The following is an 873-nucleotide window of genomic DNA, read 5'->3' on the forward strand; positions in this document are numbered from 1 at the left end:
CCTTAACCTAACCTATGTTGCGCCTTAACCTAACCTATGTTGCGCCTTAACCTAACCTATGTTGCGCCTTAACCTAACCTATGTTGCGCCTTAACCTAACCTATGTTGCGCCTTAACCTAACCTATGTTGCGCCTTAACCTAACCTATGTTGCGCCTTAACCTAACCTATGTTGGGCCTTAACCTAACCTATGTTGGGCCTTAACCTAACCTATGTTGGGCCTTAACCTAACCTATGTTGGGCCTTAACCTAACCTATGTTGGGCCTTAACCTAACCTATGTTGGGCCTTAACCTAACCTATGTTGGGCCTTAACCTAACCTATGTTGGGCCTTAACCTAACCTATGTTGGGCCTTAACCTAACCTATGTTGGGCCTTAACCTAACCTATGTTGGGCCTTAACCTAACCTATGTTGGGCCTTAACCTAACCTATGTTGGGCCTTAACCTAACCTATGTTGGGCCTTAACCTAACCTATGTTGGGCCTGAACCTGCCCTCTTAATTGTTATATGAATCGAGAAATTCATGTAGCGTTGCCGAATCGCAACCCTCTCAACATAGATCAGCGCACGCACTCTCTGGTGTCCTGCGTATTGTTTCATGTTACGGTGCGTACCCTCACAACATGTTGCGAGTGTTGCGTTCTTTCCACATGGTCCCGCTATCCACTGTAATGTGTACTGCTATAGGATGTATATCGCCCCCCCCCTCCCTGTCTCCTCTAGCTCGTCGGTCAGGTGTTTGCGTGTTTAATCAGCTTCGCAGCTGTGCAATGGCATTCGCATACGTACGCGGGCCATCTTTCACGTGTTCTCTCCTGCACACGTCGCAGCGTGTATGTGTGCTGATGTAGCGTGTCGTGACACTTAACA

The sequence above is a fragment of the Schistocerca nitens genome, chromosome 7 (assembly GCF_023898315.1).
Source record: "Schistocerca nitens isolate TAMUIC-IGC-003100 chromosome 7, iqSchNite1.1, whole genome shotgun sequence".
NCBI classification, from domain to species: domain Eukaryota; kingdom Metazoa; phylum Arthropoda; class Insecta; order Orthoptera; family Acrididae; genus Schistocerca; species Schistocerca nitens.